The sequence below is a fragment of the Leuciscus leuciscus genome (genome assembly GCF_965113295.1).
Source record: "Leuciscus leuciscus genome assembly, chromosome: 9".
In the NCBI taxonomy this organism is placed as follows: Eukaryota; Metazoa; Chordata; class Actinopteri; order Cypriniformes; family Leuciscidae; genus Leuciscus; species Leuciscus leuciscus.
In genome coordinates, this window is record NC_138733.1 from 29,275,738 (window position 1) to 29,298,110 (window position 22,373).

Below are 22,373 nucleotides of genomic sequence, written 5' to 3' on the forward strand. Positions count from 1 at the left end.
GGAATATGTCATTCATTAGGTTCTCAGATATTTTTTTCTTTATTAAAAACACTTTTGAAAATTACAAATCCTGTCCATGCCCTTGTCCTCAGCCAAATTGGAGCTACAGCTTTCATAGTTTTGTTATGCTACAAACTGTTATTTAAAAAAAAAAAACTCATCAATAACAAGTTTAAGCTGTTATCATTCACATCAACTGATCAAAAACATAAAATTATATATAAATTCTACAAATAAATTCTATTTTACAACTGTCCCCATGTTTTGGTCAGTCCTGTCACGTTTACATAAAACTCTACATAAAATGTGTGAAATACACCTTTAAGGGTATCACTCAGAGGAAGTGACATCATTTGACCCAGGTGAAGCTTACATTGATTAAGGCTGAATTGTTTCATTGAATTGTATGATTTTAAGCTTGTTTTTGTATGTTTTTTTTAGGAAGACGAGCTAAAGGGTCAGGCCCTGTCACGGTTAAACATTCCAGAAAATAATGAAAATGTTTTAAATCCAAAACATGTCTAAAAAGGTTATTGAAATTCCTTGCTTGCATGTTAACAGTTTTTATGCTAGCATGCTAGCAGGCTGAGTAATGGCAGTTTACAATGGCCAACCGTCAGGCCCTGTCACATCAGGCCCTGTCACATTCCTGTGTGACACGACCTTACAAATTAATGTTATTGTTCTTTTTTATTACATTTATTGCATATGTTATGTATTTAACGCATGCAATAGTAAAATGAAGGCCAAGGTGCTTGATTTTTATACAACTGTGGCCATGGAAGTGATTTAAACACCTAAATTCAATTATTTGGAGGGCTGTCCCAATACTTTTGGCAATATTATGTATGTCCTTGGCTGAATTTTACCATAGTCTAATATTACTTTAACATTAAAATTATAATAATAATTTTAAAAAGAAATGCCAATCAAAACTTAAATAAAGAACACAAAACATAACTTTTTCTGCATCCTCAAAATCCATAAAGTCAGTCCTGTCACAGTACCGTCAGTCCTGTCACGCCATGGTCAGTCCTGTCACACAGGAAATTATGATAAAAGTGTACTATTTGAGGAAATATTAATTAATTAATCTCTTTAACTGTGTAGATGAAGGTGGGGGTATATATCCACTACTATGTTTTTATAAAAATCTCCTATGTAAAGGTAGTTATTTTACAACTATATGAGTGCCTGCGGGTATTCTGTGATTTTGTGTACTACAGTTGACCGAAAAGTTACTTATATTTCTTAAAGGAATTATAAAACCATGTTAGATACAATCAGGGACATGTGATCAATAAGAAAATGCTATCTGTATCAAAGAAATTCATTAGGAAACCATTCTAACATATACAAATTTGTCTGTGACAGGGCCTGACATTTTAGGGGTGAAATGCGTATAAAAATGTATTTTATTTAATCATAAAAACATGCTGAGATGGGATGATATGTGTTTCTCATAGTTTAACATGTCCTCCATATGTCTCAACGTTCAGATTTAAGAAAAATATATTTTTTTCCCCAAGATTTTTTAAAGTGGAAATGTACGTTTCTGGTAGAATGTCCCATTTAGAGACTGTGAAAAGTTTTTCTACATATCTAATAATTCAAATGGGTTTGTCTTGTTCTGCTCGTCCTTCTACCTTCCTCAAGTCCAGATGATCTTCAGCAAACGCCGTCTCCAACACCAGCAGTAGAGACTGTTTAAGCTTCTTCTTATACTCATCACACATGAACACAGATAATTGGGTTTAAACAGCTGTTTAGAAAAAACAGATAGACACTAAATATCTTTGCTTTCAGAAGTACTTCATCACTGGCACTCGTTATGATATAAAACCGGCAAACATTGAATGGAAAACAACAAATGAAAAAAGTCAGGACAACAGCCAAAATGACCCTGTACGAACTGAGCTGCTTCCCCATTTTGAGGCGTTTGATTCGTACTCCAATAGCAATGTGTGAAGAAGCAATGATCATGAAGGGGATGAGAAAGCCCACACAAACAACATATGTGACCATAGGCATAGAAGAAAATACATTCTCAATGAAGAAAGGGATGCAGCAGCTGAAGGATGAAACCCACACGATCATGCAGATGATCCTGGCTCTAAGTACAGTCCGTTTATTTTGAGCCCAAACAACCATCCATGTGCACAGGCATCGGTCCAGACTGATAACTACGAGGAAAAAAACGCTAGCAAATAGATCTAGAGTAATCATCACGTAGTAAACGTACATAAAGGACATGTGCAAAAAAAAGGTTTTGATGATTTGGTGTTTTGATGTTCAAAAATAAATAAATGATTACGAATGATATGAAGATGAAGTCTGCAATCGCCAAGTTGAGAAACCAAATAGAGTTGACTGTCGTCTTCATTCTGCAGCCAGTCAGAAATATGACAAGCCCGTTTCCAATAAAACCCACTAAAAAGGTGACAGTGTAAAGGCATATATAAAAAATCTGAAAGCTTGAGTCATCAGGCTGGATAGTGGTATAAGTTGTTGTGCCTCTGGTCAAGTTTTCAGGTCCAAAACTTGTGGCTTCTACACAACAAATAAAGAGAGAAACACATTTCTGAAACACATTTCATAAGCAACTTCATTTTTCCATGCAGTTTCACACACAAAAATGCAATTTTGTGTAAAATAAAATGTGATACAAAATGAAAAAATATTTTTTGATAAACTGACAAAGATATTTAACAAACTACAGTACTTCACATCATTTCTGCTGTTTGATTTAATATTTAAAGAAATATTTTGTCTTATATATGAGGAGTCTGTTCATAATACAGAATAAGAAACTTTTGCCTTTGTCCTCATGCATTGTATGGGAATCAGTACCGGATATTGACCACTGTGTTTGAAGAAACAATTTAGATTTCTTAACTTGATTTTGGGGAGATTTGTGAAATATTACAAATTGTGATGGATGTGTTCATGAGTGAATTGTAAATCAAAGCAATGAGTCCACAAAAAGAGTTTCTGTCTGAGTTTTGAAAACATACTTAATATTAAATAATATTGAAAAATGCACTTATTAGCAGTACTATATATATATATATTTTTTTTTTTTATGTTTTTGCTGTGTAAAGGTGGTTACATACAATAAAGAAGATCAGTCACAAACAGAATGCAATTCTGAATGCAAATATATTTAAGAAAGAAGACCAAATTCAGTCCCAATAAATTGCTGTTAATCCAGCAGTTATAGGCTACATTTTGAAGACATTGTTTGGACAAATGTTGCTGGCACCAAAATGTATTTAATACCTTTATAATCTGTAATCTAATGTTTGTTCTTATTTATTTATTATTTATTTCTTGTCCAGTTTTATTCATTTGAAGAATAAAATGCCCCTTTTGTAAATGCAAAAAATGTAACAGAACATTATATATTTTGTACATTCAACAATACTCTAAGTGTAATTTTTAAACTGTGAGGCAAATATATTCATGGGATACATTTTCATACAGACTAAAAACTATTTTCTTAAAATACTTTTTAAATATTATTTAATATTATATCTTAATTATATGGCATGATATACTTATTGATGGTCTGATTGGTTTTAGCAGGCACTCTATCTGTTTGTAATGACTGTCTCTTAAACAGTTTTGCATTTACTATTGAGAGGTGTTTAAAAAAACATATAAATATAAATATATAAATAATACACATATTCAGTTCTTACCCATTTTTGAGCTGTTAATGCACTGGGACAAGCCGAGTCTTGATATTGGTATCTTCTCAGTCTTGCTGACAGATTGTTGGCTTTATACCAGACAGCAAATGTACATCCCCTACTGGTTGGCTTTTACTCATAGTGGCCATCATCAGACTTGATGAAATGATTACAGCTTTATTTAGCATCACAGTATGAAGTGGGCATGTACAGCAAAACCTTTCCTGCACCACAGAATGTTCCTGAAGCTCAAACACAGAGCATGGTGCTAGACTTCAATTCAAATACTGATAAACATGTATATGCTGTAAGTTGTTTTGAATAAAAGTGCCAAGGTGAAATGAATCATACAATTATATTTCAGTGATTTCAGTTTTTTTTTTCAATTGCTTAAACACATTTCTTGAAGATATGCCTCCTTTTCTCGAAACTCTAAACACAAAACCATAACTTCTTACCCAATTTCCATACTTCCTATTTTCAGGTCAAAACGAAGCTCTCCACTCAAAACCATTCAATCTTGCTGAAAAATCAAACGTTGCCTTCAGATATGACACACAAACTTTCAAAAACACAAACACTACAGCACTGACTTACACACTGGTGAGATCAATTCAAAACACTGTTACAAAAATCCAACGCATTCTCATCCCCAAATCGTCACTTTCAAACATTCTTCAATATCCGACGCACAAAGCACCCTTAAATTTAGCGTCCATATGAGACGCTTCGGTTATGGGTAGGTTTAGGCGTCATTTAACTGACGCTTTCGAAAGTTCGTCAATATCCGACGCACAAAGCACCCTTGGCGTCAATATGTGACGCTTCGGTTATGGGTAGGTTTAGGTCTGTGGTAGGGTTATGCGTCTCATATGGACGCTAAAGGGTGCTTTGTGCGTCAGATATTGAAGAAATGTCTATTACAGTATACAACAAACATACAGTGAAATTCAACAATAAGCTTAAAGAAAAGTTTATTTTCATTACACTGTAAAGAGATCGTATAGTAGATGAAAAGCACTAGAAAGGAGAAGTTGAAATACCAAAGAATTGAACATGAACATGGAACTGCAATACAACAGTATATGTCAATTACAGTACAGTAAAATAAACACACTGATAATGACCATATTTGCCATATTTTAACAGTTTCTTAGTCTTTTGACTAAGACTTCTCTCCCTCCCCTAGGCAGTCGACTCTCAGTTCTGTAAAAATACTAAATGTAAGAAAGTACTTGGCTACAAATCAGTTTGATAATTACGAGTTTGAGGGTGTACAACATAGGCTACAGTATTTACTGTACATAGAATGGTGAAAGTTCTCTCATCTAAAGTACTGCTACCGTGTACTTTATACACGGTTAAACCTTTGCAAAAATTAGAGTATGTTCATGTATTTTTTAGAGGAGTTTTGCAGACAACATTGTGTGTGAAAACAGAAATGAAATTAATGGTTTGGGGAAACTGGGCCAACTGAATCAGTTATAGTGTGTTAGCAATCAAGAAAAACTGTAATCTGAAAGTAACAAAAATACCAGGCTATGTTTGGTCTGAAGTAATGCTTTATGGTGTGTCCTTTAATCTTTACACCTTTTACCTATTTATTTATTATTCTCAGGTAGGTAAGGAAAGTCGAATCTGGACAAAACTATAAGCATTCCAAAAAGTACTTGCAATTTGCTCAGCAGACTTCCCTGTGGTCAGTTCTTGCTTAATTAAGGCTCTTAAATGACTACTCTGGTAGACAATAACTTGCCAATAATATAATATAAGTTTTATTAAAGTTAACAAAAGTTATATAAAAGTACAATAGTAAAGTTACAATAATAAGTTTCAATCAAGGTACAATCAGCTGCTTTCAGGCGTCGAGGGACACTGCGTTATTCAGTATCCGTCCGTTCAGTCTCTCTCTCAGTCTTTTATACTTCTGATGTCATCACATGGAGTGCTGCCAAATCCTCCACCAATGCCTTCAGTTCTTTACGGTGCATTCCTTTCCAGTATCTTCGAGCCCGTTTTCTCTTCTTTCTTCTCTTGATCGTCTATAACATACACCTTAACTAATACATTTTCCATTTATCATAAAAACTATTTCTAATACATAAGTGCTTTCTACTCTAAATCATTTCATGCAAGTAAGTAGCTTTCTTAATAATAGTGAAATCACACAATACATATTCTGTGCAGCATTAGTAATTGGGTAACATGCATAAAGCAATAAAGCAAAAGCATTATTACTATTTAGGTTACATCAATATAAAGCAAATCAAGCATTAATCAAGGCAGTATAATTGCAAAATCATCATCTCCATTAACAGTAAAAAGGAAACATTGATATCTAGAAGCAGACAAAGACAAGTGTATATGTTAAATGTTTATTGAAATATTTCATTAGCAATTCGTAGAATTACCACAGGATATTTTGAAATGTTGTTATGAAATTTGCAGTCACTTCCCACCTTGGGGTCAGCCCTATGTTCCCACAGCCCTATGTTCCCACGGCCCTATGTTCCTTTCTAAGAATTTTGTTTTTACTGAACATTTTTTAAATTAGGCCCTATGTTCCCACAGCCCTATGTTCCCACAGCCATATGTTCCCACAGCCCTATGTTCCCACAGTCCTATGTTCTCTCATTTAACTATGTCCCCTATGAAGGGTAGGTTTTAGTGCTTGTGCTGGTACAGGGATAGCCCAGTTACATCCCAGACAAGTCTCCCTCCTGTGAGGGGTAGGTTTAGGTATGTTAACTAATTAAGCCCTAGTCCCCTATGAGGGGTAAGTTTTAGTGTTTGTGCTGGTACAGGGATAGCCCAATTACATCCCAGACAAGTCTCCCTCCTGTGAGGGGTAGGTTTTAGGTATGTCAAACAATCAAGCCTAATTCCCCCACGAAGGGTAGGTTTTAGTGCTTGTACTGGTACAGGGATAGCCCATAACATCTCAGACAAGTCTCCCTCCTGTGAGAAGTAGGTTTAGGCATGTTAGGGTTAGGGTTAGGGCTGTGGGAACATAAGGCTGTGGGAACATAGGGCTGTGGGAACATAGACATGCTCCCATAACCTTCTCATCTATTCCGTTCCCTCGGATTGCGAGCTACGGACGGGGCCTACGCCAAATAACTTTATATGCTTGCTGGGCTGTTAATAAATGCATACTTGTTACGTTATTTTGCCTCCCAAGTCTTTCTGGTAGAACACAATTCATCTGGTCTGGCACAGTTCTGCGGCATATGTAAAAACAGCAACAATTCCACTAATTCAGATAATTTGATCACATTGGTATTAAACCATTATGAATAACAGTTTTTCTCGATTGCTTAGGTAAAACATTTCTTGAAATTGTGCCTCCTTTTCTTGAAACTCTAAACACAAATCCATGACTTCTCACCCATTTCCCCAAACATCCTATTTTCAGGTCAAAATGAAGCTCTCCACTCAAAAAACATTCAATCTTGCTGAAAAACCAAACTTTGCCCTCAGACATCACACAAAAGCCCTCAAAAACACACTACAACATAGTCTTACACACTGGTGATATCAATTCAAAACAATACTACAAAAATACACTAGTTATGTTGCTTGTGTTTCTCCCCCTCTAAAACCTTTTCACATGTTAAACACAACAAAAGACAACAAATGTATACATTTGCACAATTTACAAACAAACATAAAAAAAAAAAAAACCTGTCTTTGGTCTTGGACAGGCTAGAGAATCTCGTCAGCATTAAATTGGCCCAAGCCAGGCAGTGGGGGTAAAATCCACATTTCATCCGGGACTGCTTGTCTCCTTGCCCTCGCCCTTCCTTGTCCTCTTCCTTCACTCCCTACTACTCTTCCTTCTCCTCCTCCACTTCTTCCACCTTATACTCTTCCTCTTCCTCCTCCACCTCAAACTCTTCCTCTTCTTTCACCACTTCCTCCACCCCCTACTACTCTTCATCCTCCTCCTCCTCCTTCTCTCCAGTGTTCTCGACCTCTTCCTTCATGTCTCTATGGATCCATTGTTCCAAAACTGAATGAAATGACTCTGCCCATTTTATCTATTGAAGGTTCTGACTGGTGTGTGATAAATTTTGAATCTTTGTGTTTCCACTTGGGTAATATGTGCTAACTGAGCTGAAGCTGCACTTACAGTGGGTATACTTGACTTACACTGACAGAAAGGTCTAATTATATTTAGCCTACTTGTACCTATCTTTTGATCGAGATATACTTAATGTATAATTAAGTATTCTAAGTATACTTGGCTTGTAGTTGTGTTTACAGTTTTTCTGAATTGCTAAACACTAAATCCCATTCTCTGAACCAAATTCTCAATAGCCTAAACCAATGTGTCGAATAAATCACTTTTTCTGGAAAAAATTAAACAAATTCAGGTAGTTAAAAAAAACAAAAAAACACTGTTTGCAAATCTCATGCACTCTTTTTGCAAAACTCTAAACACATTCTCACTCACTAAAACATATTTTGCACTGTGATGTATTTATGTTTCAAAACGCTAAACACAGGCAAAGTTACAGTTTTTCTCAATTGATTTGGTACATTTCTCCAAACTCAGGTAACTGCTCTCAAAACATTTAACACAGTGATCTAATTTGTAATTTGTAATTACAATCTAACACTTTGTAATTGTCCTATACAGATAGAAAATTCTCCTTCATTTCATACAAATTACAAATCAAAAGCATAATTTTCTCAAAACACTGTGCACAAAATTCGCTAATGTTATCACAGCAGTTCATACTGTCACGGTTGATAATTCATCGTTTCCTCTGTGTCTCGTGTAACTGTTTGTTTACATGTCTGTGAGTTTGCGTGAGTGGGCGTTGTCCCGCTCACGTGTTTGTTCAGTGCTCCAGCTGTCTGCAATATTATATTATATTATAACAATATTATAACATTTGCATCTTTTTCATTGGTCTTCACAAAGATCACAAGCATTTTTGTACCATTTCCAAAACACAACAAACAAAACTCTGTGAATTGTAAAATAGTCAGTTGCACACCTTATGTCCTCAATTAACCCCAAATTGATATCTGATGAGTTAGTAATCCACTCAACCCAGAAAAAGCCAATTTCCTAATTGTTCACACAGCTGTCTTAATTACAACAACTACAAAAGGGGAAGAGAAAAACAACAAAGAAGATGAATGAGGACAAAAGACAATAAAAAGAAGAATGAGCAGTGGAAAAGGAAGAGGTGTAAGAGTAAGAGGTGGTGGACATGGTAGAGGGAGAAGAAGAGGAGGAGGGGATGGAGAAAGAGCAAGAAGAGCTGAAGATGTAGGAGAAGGAGCAAGAATAGCTGAAGATGTAGGAGCAAGAGAAAGAATACCTGAGGATGTAGGAGCAAGAGAAAGAAGCGCTCAAGATGTAGGAGCAAGAGAAAGAAGCGCTGAGGATGTAGGAGCAAGAGAAAGAAGAGCTGAGGATGTAGGAGAAAGAGAAAGAAGAGCTGAGGATGTAGGAGCAAGAGAAAGAAGGGCTGAGTATGTAGGAGCAAGAGAAAGAAGGGCTGAGGATGTAGGAGCAAGAGAAAGAAGAGCTGAGGATGTAGGAGCAAGAGAAAGAAGAGCTGAGGATGTAGGAGCAAGAGAAAGAAGAGCTGAGGATGTAGGAGTAAGAGAAAGAAGAGCTGAGGATGTAGGAAGAGGAGAAGATAGAGTAGAGGGAGAAGAGATGGATAGATTGGAGGGCAATGGTATAGTGGAAAGAGAAAGAGTAGAAAATATAAGAAGAGATGGACAGAGAGGAAGAGGAGGGCAAGGTGTAAGAGGAGGGCAAGGTGTAAGAGGAGGGAGGAGAGGTAGAAGGATAGGGTACACACGTGTTTCAAATGAAATCAGAGCCACACTTATTGACCATGTCATAAATCATGGTCTCTCACTGAGAGAAGCTGGGCAGAGAGTTCAGCCCAATATAAACAGATCCACAGTGGCTTCAATTATCCGCACATTTCAGAGGGAAAACCGGTAAGTAACTATATCATTCTACTTCTACAATGAGAGTCCATGTAGTCTTGTTTGACATAGGTCACACTCAAGGTGTACGTGGCTGCCATTGCGGCTTTTCCACGCTCCTCTGGGTGATGGGCCCCTGGGGAGACATCAGCTGGTTGTACATTTTCCTCCGTGGGGCTTGGAGGATGAGACCTGCCGCTCGTACAAGAGTTCCCACATGGGACCTGTTATCTCAGACAGTGGTGTCTGAAGTTTGCTCCAGGCGATATTAAGGCTATCTTGCATCCCAGGCCGGGCTATGTAACTAAAGTGTTACTCTTCTCCGTAAATAGATGCGTACGGCCGTCTACCGGAAGCTAGTTATTTAATTTTAAGTTTTTAATATGGATATTTTTCTTACACAAACACATCGCTTCGCTTGAGAAGGCTATTATAACCCTGCCAGAGCCGTGTGGAGCACTTTTATCATGGATAGATGCACTTTTATGATGGATAGATGCACTTTTATGATGGATAGATGCACTTTTATCATGGATAGATGCACCTTTTTCATGGATGGATGCTCTTTTACTGTAAAATATATTTAATTAAAATATTACTGTAGAAATGGAGCAAATTGCTGTCTTATTCAGTTTTGTATTATGTTATTGTTTTGAACATAAGTTTAACAGTTTTGAAAACAGTATGTAAGCATGTGCAAATTGGCCTGTAGGTACATAGAGTTTTGGCGGTTGTTGTGTCGAAGTGAGAAAAGAGTTAATGTAATTTGAAAGATGTAGTCATTGAATGCATTTTGTGCCAAAGCAATGATAAATGATCCACAGTTTAGCCCACATATACTCCTGGTGTGCTCACTGTGTGAAGAGTTTTGAAAAAGTGACTTAAGTATTGATAAATGTGTCCTGGCGAAATGTGTCTGAAGACTCAGAGCAGTTATCTTGGCAAAAGGAGATTGCAAAAAGGTATTTACAGTTTTTTTACTGTAAATACCTTTTTGCAATCTCCTTTTGCCAAGATAACTGCTCTGAGTCTTCTTCTATAATGCCTGATGAGTTTGGAGAACACCTGACAAGAGATCAGAGACCATTGCTCCATACAGAATCTCTCCAGATCATTCAGATTCCCAGATCCATGTTGATGCTTCTTCTCTTCAGTTCACTCCACTCATCAGGTCAGGGAACTGGGATGGTCATGGCAGAAGCTTCATTTTGTGCTCCCTAACACATTTTTGTGTTGATTTATATCAATTATATAAATATTATATAATATAACAATTATATTGTGTACAATAAACAAATTGTATGGCCCTGAACATTGTGCTTTCCATTTGTTAACAGTACTGACTGCTCAATATATTTTGACTGGTTGCAGGTTTATATCAACAAAGAACAAGAATTACAGTATCATAGAGACAAAGGACAAGTTTGTGAGATGCAGGGTACAGTACTGTAAAAATAGGGGTATACAAGGAGAAAAAAAAAAAAATGCAAAGAGCAAAGCAGAGTAATTTCTGATCAATTTTGAGGTACTATGATAGAACATGTTTCCGTTCATCAAAAGACAATGACAGAAAAAGATGACATTTATTTTGAGATTAAAAATGTACTTCTCCCTGAACTTTTTGATGGTACAGTAAGGTGTCATGGGTAAGTCTACAAACAGAATAGCAGTTCATAGATATCTTTTGAGAACTATATGTTCTCTTACGAGAGGTCTCTCGTACTGCGTAAGATATCTTACGCTAGGGGAAAATCCTTTTCCGCGAGATATTGAAGCCAAAAATTATCCTTAATTTTGTAAAAATGCAAAACGCGTTGCAGCAGCAATGCAGACATAGGCGAGACAGCTCGCGCGCCTATTGGCTGCTCTGCGGCAACTGCATCAGCCTATCGAGCGAGGCCTGGCGTGACGTCAGACCCAATCAGGGCACTTCGCGCCCGCTGCGTCACGTCCCGCCGAAATGGGCGTGGTCTAGGCCTATAAATATCGCTCGCAGGCAGCTATTATCTGATTTTTCATCCTTCATGCGAAGCACACGCATCGCTGGAGCTGGATAAGAAGCCGCGCCGTCTGAAAGAGAGCACCTTCAGAGGGACGAGTCACTGAAGTCGCTGGCCGCGCCGCCTTCCTTGCCTTCCTGCTGCGCTTTCCGGCATTATATCCTTTCTCTGCTACTGTGTTTATGTATGTGTGTGTGCTCGCCGCCGCGACACACACTCCCATTGCACTAAAAGAGCTGGGCGTCTTTTTCAAGACGCCCCTTTTCCTGATCACGCAGCTCTCGCACTCGCTGACGGCGACTGCCCTCACTGCGAGTTAGTTACTGCCTATGGTGACTCTGAGGACTCACCTGGCATCCTTCTCCGAGACTCCTTCTCCGGCAGATAAAATTATGCCGTCAATGCTCGCTCTGTCAGTTCCCTGAAAAGGCGACTGCAGATGTGTATTTTGCAGCCAACGAGCGCGTTGTACAACCCGCTCGCCTGCACCCAAACACCGTTTCTATGGTGTTCCGTGCGTCACTGGCGTAAGGAAAAAAGGGGAGTTTTTCTGGTCCCGCTGCGGACGGACCAACCTCCTTTTTCCTATACATTTCCCATTCCCCTCTGGAATTCAGGCGACTGGAAATGTCAATATTGCAGTGAACAAGCCTGTTGTAATGCACGCAGGCCTGCAATAAACGCCAGCATGTTGACGCTCTCTGTTTCTATGGCAACTTCTCGCTCGTTCAGTTCCAGTAAATGTGACTGTTCCAGTGTATCCTGCAGTAAACAAGTCGGTTCTGTCACCCGCTTGCCTGCACACAAACGCCGTTTTTACGGCTACCCAGATAAATCCCATAAGTGTGAATTTTTCTGGTGTCCCGGCCACGGCCGATGGTGCTTTATGTGTAAGAAGAATGCCCACTGCCCAGTGCCCATCTCTACACACAAGCACAGCCCGTCACACAGGGCTCGCGCACATGAATCGACTCAGATCGATTGCGCTTCAAACATGGTGAATGTGCCCACTAACACCACGTTATGCATGTCTCACGGTTTCTGTAAAAACGAAACCAACGTGCATTCGCTTCACTCAAGCGAACGATGCTTTCAGTGTGGTAAATGTGCCCGCTGTCCCGCGCCCACATCCACACATAGACATGACAGTTCCTACGGGAACCGCCCAGCCCTCCCCCTCGCGGTTGACCACCGCAGAGGAGTCGAGCGCGGGCAATCTGCCCGCTGTTATCAGCGCGCCCCATGCCTCAAATGTCACGAGCGCGACGCTTGTGTTACAGCACTCCGAAGCCTCTCCATCGCTGAGCGAGCGGAGCGCGCTTCGTATTCAACCCCTAGCTATTCATGCGGACGCATGGGCAAAGCTGCCCGGGGTTTCGAAGTGGGTGCTGAACATTATAAAAGGAGGCTATTCGCTACAGTTTCGCCGACGCCCTCGCCGCTATGTGGCGCGCGTCGAGACCACGGTAAAAACAGAAGTAGCACATTTACTTCGAGCCGAAGTGGCGAAGCTATTGAGCAAAGGGGCCATAGAGCCTCTCTCTCAAGTTCAGAGCGAAGGAGGGCTATACAGCAGATACTTCCTGGTACCGAAAAAAGACGGGGGTCTCAGACCCATACTAGATCTAAGGCAACTGAACAAAGTGCTTGTGAAGCGACAGTTCAGGATGCTCACGACCAGGCAAATCCTTGTGCAGATTCGCCAAGGAGATTGGTTTGTGTCAATAGATCTGAAAGACGCGTATTTTCAAATACAGATAGCGTCACGTCACAGGCGATATTTGAGATTCGCCTTCGAGGGCCAGGCATATCAGTACACAGTCCTGTCGTTCGGCTTGTCCCTGGCACCCCGTACATTTACGAAGTGCATGGATGCGGCGCTCGCACCCCTCAGAATGAGAGGCATGCGAGTGCTGAACTATTTGGACGATTGGCTGATTCTAGCGCAATCTCGCGCAGTGCTCATAGAACACACGACCATTTTACTCGATCACAGATTTGGGTCTGAGTGTCAATTGGGCGAAGAGCTCCCTGTCACCCAGTCAGAAAATATCTTTCCTGGGCACAGAACTGGACTCACTATCCATGATAGCGCGACTATCACAACAGCGCGAGAGAGATTTCAGAAGATGCTAGGTCTCATGGCCTCAGCATCGTCAGTGCTCCAATTGGGCCTGCTCCGCATGCGCCCGCTGCAGTTTTTGGCTGAAAGCGCGAGTCCCACGCGAAGCGTGGGCACCCGGTTTGCTTCGCCTCAGGGTCAATCAGAAGTGCGTCACAGCTCTGAAACCCTGGAAAGCGAACGACTGGTACCAATCAGGTGTAAGCCTGGGGACTTCCTCGAGGGTGAAAGTGGTGTCCACGGACGCGTCCACCTCGGGATGGGGAGCGCTGCTCGAGGGCAGACCGTTCTTCGGCCAATGGTCAGAACGGGAGAAGCTCCTGCACATAAACTGCCTCGAAAAGCTGGCAGTAGACAACGCGCTGACGCGTTTTTGTCCCCAAATAAAAGGTCACCACGTCTTGGTCCGTTCGGACAACATGTCTGTGGTGTCCTACATAAATCGCCAGGGCGGCATCAGATCCGAGAAACTGTACAGGCTGGCAGAACGCCTCTTGGTATGGGCTCAGTGCAACCTGCGCTCGCTCAGAGCAGCGCACGTGCCAGGGATCTTGAATATAGGACCGGACAGACTGTCCAGGAACAATGTTCCGGCAGGCGAGTGGTCTCTACACCCACAGACAGTCCATCTGCTGTGGAAGAATTTTGGCAGAGCGGAAGTGGACCTGTTTGCGTCTCAAGAAAACGCTCACTGTCAAGAATTTTTCTCCAAGAGCAGGAGCGCGCTGGCCCATGTGTGGCCCCGCCGCCCGCTCTATGTTTTTCCCCCCCGTCTCTCTCCTGCCTCAGGTGATAGAACGGATCAGGGAAGAAGGATGCTCAGTACTGCTGGTAGCACCGTTCTGGAAAAACCAACCTTGGTTCCCAGTCGTGATGCAGTTAGCAAGTACTGCCCCGTGGCCAGTACCAATGAGGAGAGATCTCCTCTCACAGGCCCGCGGCTCGATCTGGCATCCTCACCCGGAACTATGGTCCCTTCATGTCTGGGCCATCAACGGGTACATGTTGGACTCCCTAAAGGAGTATTAAACACGATCACGCAGGCTAGAGCTCCGTCTACAAGACGACTCTATTCTTCGAAATGGTCGGTGTTTTCGGGCTGGTGCACAGCCCGTGGTGTGTCACCCACAAACTGTGGTGTGACGGAGGTGCTTTCCTTCCTACAAGAGCTGTTGGATGGGGGCAGGGCCCCCTCCACGCTCAAAGTTTATGTGGCGGCTATAGCAGCGTTCTCAGAAACAACGCGTGGTCAGTCAATATGAAGGAACGATTTAGTCATCCGCTTCCTTCGAGGGGCTAAGAGACTGAATCCTCCCAGACCTCCCTCAGTCCCCGTATGGGACCTTTCTACGGTTCTGGAAGCCATGAAAGGTGCGCCATTTGAGCTTTTACAGTCAATCGATTTGAAACACCTGTCTTTCAAGACGGTGTTTTTGCTGGCTCTCGCTTCAGTGAAGCGCATAGGGGATCTGCACGCGCTCTCTGTGAGCGCGGCGTGCATGGAGTTTGGGCCCAATGACTCAAAAGTTATACTCAAACCTAAGCACGGTTATGTTCCAAAATCCCTCAACACACCGTTTAGGGCACAGGTTATCTCCCTGTCAGCCCTACCGGTCCCTGATGAGGAAAAAGACGCGAGCCTCCTTTGCCCAGTCAGGGCATTACGAGCTTATGTGTCTCGCTCGTCTGTTTTCAGACAGACGGAGCAGCTTTTTGTTTCATTTAGCGGACGTTCTAAGGGACTAGCCGCGTCGAAACAGAGCCTATCCAGATGGATAGTTGATGCTATAGCGCTGGCATACGCTTCCAAGGGCATGCAGTGCCCATTGGGTGTCAGAGCGCACTCCACGAGAGGCATGGCCTCTTCGTGGGCCTGGTCAAGTGGGATTGCCTTGCAAGATATTTGTATGGCGGCAGGCTGGGCCTCCCCGTCTACATTTATAAGGTTTTATAACCTAGAGGTTCCCGCCCTGCAGGCCAGGCTGCTGTCGGTCTAAATTTACCAGTATTATCTGACCTGATGCGATCAGCTCAGAATGCTGCGTCTGCTGAGCACAGCTCAATGTTCGACAGTATAAAGCTGGGCAAACTGTGTAAGACCCACATTTCCCCATCAGTTCAGGCCGTACCCCGCCCTGTCTGTATGATGAAATTCGCGTCCCATCGACGCTGCTATATGTGGAAGAGTGAGGCTGCACCCCTCCCTCTTCCCGGACTCCCTGTGAGTTCCCTGAGTGATTGTGCACTATATGTACCCCGGGCTTTCGCCCTTGGGTCTTTGGTGTCAGATCTCAGCATGCACGGCGTTTTACATTGGGTCCCCTAGCGTAAGATATCTTACGCAGTACGAGAGACCTCTCGTAAGAGAACGTACTCGGTTACTAACGTAACCTCGGTTCTCTCTAAAAGAGGGAACGAGTACTGCGTATCTTGCCGTGCATGCACACGCTCTGGTTGCTTCGATGATGAAAAACCAGATAATAGCTGCCTGCGAGCGATATTTATAGGCCTAGACCACGCCCATTTCGGCGGGACGTGACGCAGCGGGCGCGAAGTGCCCTGATTGGGTCTGACGTCACGCCAGGCCTCGCTCGATAGGCTGCTGCAGTTGCCGCAGAGCAGCCAATAGGCGCGCGAGCTGTCTCGCCTATGTCTGCATTGCTGCTGCAACGCGTTTTGCATTATTACAAAATTAAGGATAATTTTTGGCTTCAATATCTCGCGGAAAAGGATTTTCCCCTAGCGTAAGATATCTTACGCAGTACTCGTTCCCTCTTCTAGAGAGAACCGAGGTTACGTTAGTAACCGAGTACGTTTTGAACAATGTGTTTTCTATTTTTTGGTGTATTGTTTACTGACTGCTTGATAGTGTATATCATTTTGATCACTTTGTTTATGATTTGAGAGCAGTGTTTGATTTTGAACACAGGTAAAACTGTTTTGAGGCGAAAGTTTCATTTTGCAAGAGGAGTCAGAGGTTTTGTAAATAGTGCTTGAAGATGAGGTTTTGTGTTTAATGTTTTCAGAAAAAGGAGCGAGGTTTAAGAAATTGTGTTTTAGCAATTGAGAAAAACTGTAAAAGATACTAGTAGTTATTCATTACATTCTAGTGTTTATTACAGTTTTTCTCGGTTGCTTAAACACTATAACCAGGCTTTTGAACTAAAATTTCAAAACCATAATGCCATTTATCAAAAAGCACACCCATTTCCCTATAAAGAACCTGTTCAATGAAAAATAGTCAATACATGTCATAAGAATTACGGATAATATGAAGATGAAGTCTGCAATCGCCAAGTTGAGAAACCAAATAGAGTTGACTGTCGTCTTCATTCTGCAGCCAGTCAAAAATTTGACAAGCCTGTTTCCAATGAAACCCACTATAAAGGTGACAGTGTAAATGCATATATAAAAAATCTGAAAGCTTGAGTCATCAGGCTGGATAGTGGTATAATCTGTTGTGCCTCCGGTAAAGTTTTCAGGTCCAAAACTTGTGGCTTCTAAAAAAAAGAGAGAAAACACAGGTGAGGGCTTTTATTGAGTCTGTTTCGGATGCATTACCTTAACATTGTGGTGTTTCTTGTGCAACATAATACTGTATTTCCATGCAGTTTAGGCTAACACACCACAATGCTATTTTCTTGAGATTTGGGGGATAAAAAACCTAAATAAAACGTGATAAGAACCAAGAACATTTATGTTTGGATAAACTGACAAAGATATTTAACATAAACTACGGTAATTCACATTTTTTCTGCTGTCTATTTTCATCTTTAAAGAAATATTTTGTCTTGTCATGTATAAGGGGACTGTTCATGCTACTGAATAAGAAACTTTGGGCATTGTCCTCACGCATTACATGGCAATCAGTACCGGATATTGTGTTTGAACAAACAATTTAGATTTATATTTAGATTTAGAGGTCTCTTTCAATCCTTGAAAGAGGATTCAGTAGCGAGTGTGAAAACAACAGTATTTATTTAAGAAAACAATAAGAGTAGATGACGTGGGTCAGATGAATAGAGGTGCCCGGGAATAGTCTGTCTTGGCAGCGCAGGGATGCAAATGGGCAACACAGTCCTCCGTGAAAGTCAAGGAAGAGCAACCAGGAAGACAGATACCGTAATCCAGACACGAAACGCAGGAACCACAAAGACAGCCAGGACCAGGACAAGAACACCGGGAACTCCAAATAATCTGACAAACACAAGGCGGATGGCAAAGACATTAAATAGCAGAGCTGATAAGCCGCAGCTGGTGCTGCTGATCTGATTTTTCCCTTTGCCTGCAGAGATGATATTGCCTGTGATGTGGACAAAGTCCTCTGGCCAGTCCCAACATGAAGACATGATGCTGAAGCAGAATCAATCTCTCTCACTGACCTTGATTCTGCAGTTGCACAACTCTTCTGAGTGACTGTAACATGCTTTTCATTTAGAGTTTTTTACTGTAACCTTTTTGGCTTTTTTTGGATCACTGTATTTTCACAGTATGCAAGTGCTGAATATACAGACATTCAATACTATACAATATTCAGTACAATAATATACTTGCAGTGCATACAGTATACAATTTATTCACTTTATACTGTAAGTTGGCATTACTATACTTTTTTTTACGTAATTGCAAAATGTGTTTACTTTGTTATAATATACTTTTTTTTTTCTGTAACTTCATGCTTTGGATTCTGTGTTCTCCAATTTTTTATGTAGTGTCTAATGAATGATTTGTAGTGTTTATAATATTGAATCATTGTGTGTATGATCTGAAAGCACTGTTTAATTTTGAGCACAGATACAATGGCTTTGAGGCAATTGTTTGATTTTTCCACAGTCGTCAGAGGTTCTCTGAATGTGGTTTGAAAATTTGGTTTTGTGTTTAAGGTTTTGAGAAAGTGAGTGATGGTTTCAAGAAATGTGTTTAAGATATTCAGAAAAACTGTAAATACTTTTTCACATAGTTTTACATACTGTCATATAGATATGTTCTATAAAGAAAACAGATATGTTCCTAATTCTACGTATCTTGAATTTGTGTGTAGGCTAGTCCACTGGTAGAGTACTTGGGAATTTACTTAAAATCTACTTAACTTTTCCCCCGCCATTGACTGAAATTTCAGGCTATCAGTGTTTTCACTGTTATACGATAGGGGCACTGTTACACATCTTCTAAAAGAGTACAGAATCTCTGGATCAAAACACTGGTGAAGAAGAAACAATTAATAGTAGATTGAAATGTCGACCCAGGACGAGGTGTAGGACTGTGAAGCTTTGGGGGTGTTGATGGACTCGATACTGCATCTTTTTTGATCAATTTTCTCTGCTTTTTGTTTAAAGTGTTGACTTTTTTTAATTTATTTATTAAACTTACCCACATTCAAGTGATGATTAAAAAGGATGCATGTGTCATGGATCTCTGAGGGAAGACTCAAATGAAGAATTAGTGTTCAGGTGTTTATTGACAAAACAGCAGACGAGACAAGATAGTAAGGAAGAGGGGGTGATAACAGTCCAAACAGTAGACAGGGAACAGGACATGATGACAGGTAAGCAGGAGGAGCAACCGCTGTAACTAGCTCAAGATGACAGGCGGTAGGATGGAGGAGCGAGGAAACGAGGAAGGATATTGAGAAGACCCTACGGTCACGTCACGTGACTGCTTCGTATTCAGATTCAAAAATAGCACGAACCCCTTGAGCAGGTTTCGAGTGTCATGCCCTTCGGTAGTAGTAAATAAAATAAAAAGAAATAGACTTAGCCCTCACACTGTTGAACAAGTCCTGTTCCTTAATAAAAAATCTTTAATTTCTTAAATTACCCACAAAATAAAATATCAGCTCCCCAGTTCACAAGCACTTCACCATTCCACAATAATTGTATTTTATTTTGATTATATATGCCTATATGAGCCTTGCCTATGAACTCGTAAGATTAGGACTGAGGCTGAAGTTTATGTGAATAAGGCTGCATTTGTTGATCAACGCAGATTCATAAGAATTGCTTCTGTAGAAGTTAATTTGTCCCATTTATTATTATATATATATATTTTTTTAAATAAATGCATTCATACAATTGTTTGTTCATACATCGTGTAAGAACTACATCAACACAAACACATGAATTATGATGATTAATTTTATTGCTTTGTGGTTTACAGAGCACAAAGTGATGTATTACATGAAACCATCAAAAAAATGTATGGGTCTTCTGGGACAGAAAGACAGCTTTTCCACCTTTTGACCACAAGATGTTGTTAGTGTGCAACATGTTGAAAAGCTTCGAGTAATGAACCATTTTAAGATACAGAGGGGAAAGCCCCGGTGCTTCACAAAGCTTCATTTCACCATCACTACACAAAGGCATAATGTTTAACAAATCTGCCAAACATGAGGGAAATAGCAAACATTATAAAGGGAGCAGAAAACACGTGGAACAGGTAACAATACTCAGACGAGAAACAGGTGAACCCATTCACACAAAAGAGGAGCTGAGACCATAAGAAAAGGGTGAGCACACTGGACAAGGAACAGGTGAGAGCACATTCAGACAAATGAAGACTTAATAAATGACTAAACAAGAGGGCGTGGTAATTGGAAACAAGGAGGCAGGAACACAGGAGCACATGGCCAACACAAAGAAAGACAGAGCCATGTGTTCAAGCACAACACAAAGACACATTAAATAAAGACAAGACTGACAGAAATGTCAGAGAAGAACCCTGACAGCATGACAATACAATTCAATGTTTTTAATGGTTTCAAGTATATAAAATTAATACCTAAGGAACATTTTATAGGTGCTTAAAGTGAAAAAATAATATATAAATAGTAAGTATGATGTTATGTTCACTTAAAGAAAACTTACAAGTATACTTGAGTATAAAACTACTAAACTAGTTGTTTACTGAGAGTATTCTTCAAAGTGTACTTTCATAAACTAAAAGTACTACTAGTATAAAAATAGCAAACTACTAGTATACTGTTCACTTGTATTACAGATGTGAAAAACGTAGTTGTGAAATAGTTGTGCACCTAAAGTTTACTACTGTTACACTTATAGTGCACTTAAATATATACTTTTTATATACTAAAAGTAGGCAAATTTAGTCCCAAGCAGTATTGAAATAGTACACTTACAAGTTTACTACTAGTATATTGACATTAGTATACTTAGCCTACTACATAAAGTATACTTAAAATATACTTGAACATTAATTAAGTATACTTATACACACACACACACACACACACACACACACACACACACACACACACACACACACAATAAATAAGTTGAAATAGGCCTAACTAAATCAGAAAATTATTGTTACTGTGTAGTCATTAATATTTGATTTAATGTTGCCTTTCATTTTTATTAAGTTTATTGAAATAGTTAATTCTACATGGGATTTATTCAAACAATCTGCAAAGCAAAGACAATAGCCTACATTTCAGTATGTAGATAAACCCATGAAAATTAGATAACAATACCATCATGGTGCATGCAAGGGAAGAGGAGCAGAGGATCTCCATTGCAGCAGATTTAGTTTATTTACAGAAAAAGTTATATATATATATATATATATATATATATATATATATATATATATATATATATATATATAAATAAATATATATATTTATTATTTATATATATATATATATATATAAAAGAAAAGAAAAAGAAGGCAATCCAATCCAGGAGGCATGAATCAACATAACAGCTCCACAAACATAAAATGACAGTGTAAGACCAAGAGAAGTATCAAAATGAAGGCTTATATACATGGCTAAATGAGGAACCAAACAAGACTCAGGTGAAAACAAACAAGTAACCAATGAGTAACTATAGAAACCAACTAACAACAAAACAAAGGGGAAAGGAACAGGAAGACCGGAAGGAAACATGGGAACCCAATGAAAAACAACATAAGCGTCCATATAAAGAACATACAGAACTCATGCAAATACACAATACAATTACCAATTTCTGGTTAATCTGGTAAATCCATATTTTAAACTATTTAAACTATAATCACTGGCTTCCAAAGAAGGTCATACACGTGTTCACGAGAGAGTTACGCTTTTTTTGCGAGTGGCGTCTATTCTAAACTAAGCTTGCGCTACGCCTACGTCATACGTAAGGGATAATACATCCAGCCGGTGGTTCTCTCAAAATAACCCCTGACAGGGTGATTTGGACCCCGACGCGAAGCAGAGGCTGGATGTAAATTATCCCTCATTATGTACATTGTATCACTCGCATTATACAGTACCAGCCTCTTGTAATATGGTTCTGGTTCCTGAATGTCATGAATGCATAGCGTTTGTTGTGCTGAAAGGGAAATCGTTTTCTGAGAGATGACTAAAGGCAGGCTGCAAGCAACTGACGCTAACCAAATAAGCAGGCAAATTATCCTTGCTTTCAGGACAGTTCGTTTGGTCCGGGACCACACCACAACCCAGGCGGACAGGCAGCGGTCCAGACTGATCGCTGTCAGCAGGAAGCAGGCAAACATATTCAACAAGGTCACCAGGCTGCTCAAGAAGCACATAAATTTATCAAAAGGCCAGTCGAACTCACGGTATTTGTGAATTAT

The 22,373-nt window shown here is 40.1% G+C and overlaps 1 pseudogene across 1 annotated transcript; it reads right to left on the reverse strand.

Annotated features, from left to right (window-relative positions):
* Window positions 1-1,575: 1,575 nt before the first annotated feature.
* On the reverse strand, window positions 1,576-4,100 carry LOC309506867 (C3a anaphylatoxin chemotactic receptor-like; annotated as a pseudogene). The gene is made up of 2 exons (XR_014211631.1): window positions 3,702-4,100; window positions 1,576-2,550 (listed from the first exon to the last, which is right to left on the reverse strand). The product of XR_014211631.1 is annotated as a C3a anaphylatoxin chemotactic receptor-like (transcript).
* Window positions 4,101-22,373: the final 18,273 nt, after the last annotated feature.